Here is a 910-nt window from a genome sequence, read left to right on the forward strand (position 1 = left end):
AGGGCGGCCACCTGCCAGCGAGCCCCTCTGAAGAGGGCGAAGGTGAGCCTCCTCTGACAGCTTGTTCACCAAAGGCATGGTCCTCCATGTGAGCGGCTGGCCCTGTAGGAGACCGGGACCCCAGGCCTCGGCGACCCTGGGCCCCATGATACTTCGGCCACCCCAGGAAGTCCGAGGCAACACACAGCGGGGGCCAGAGCTGCTTGGGCCCTTACCCAGCAAGCCTCTGCAGGACAGCCACAGCCCGATGCCCAGAGCTGCCCCGGGGTGCCCTGGGGTTCATACCTGCCAGGGAAAGGCCAAGGTCAAAGTGCCTCTCTGCGCAGGACGACACCCCTGCCCAACATGGCAGAGGAGGGGCCTGAGGCTGGCGTGGGTGTTAGAGCTACCCCTCCCTCCCTTCTCCACCCTGGCTGGGGCCCCTGGAACCCTGGCGACGTGGACAGCAGGGCTGGGGCACTGGGGCACACAAGCTTCAGCTGCCATCTCTGTTCTGGAAACAGCTGAACAGGGCCCCAGGCCAGGCTGTGATGGCACTGGGGCCGTGGGACCATGCCGGCGTCTCCACCCGTGGTGCCCGCGGAGTGGCGAGTCAGAGTGAGGTCGTGCACACCCACCCTGCCCCCAAGTGGAGGCTGGAGACCATGTTCTGAGCCGCTGGAGATGCCGGGCCCACAGCCAGTCTGACCACAGCAGGCACCCACGTAACCCAACCCCAGACCACAACTGGGCTGGTACATAGAGCAAAGGCCAGCCATAAACCATGGGGCTAGGGGGAGGCCCGAGAGAGCCCCGGCAGCATGTGGGGGTGGCCGGCTTCCAGGACCCCAGGACCCAGCTCGGGCCGGCTGAGCCGCTGGCTGCTCCGGGCACAGTCTGGCTCCGATCCCTCCTGACCCAGAGCGGCAGC

This window comes from Tupaia chinensis, unplaced genomic scaffold (genome assembly GCF_000334495.1).
Source record: "Tupaia chinensis unplaced genomic scaffold, TupChi_1.0 Scaffold143845_1, whole genome shotgun sequence".
NCBI lineage: Eukaryota > Metazoa > Chordata > Mammalia > Scandentia > Tupaiidae > Tupaia > Tupaia belangeri.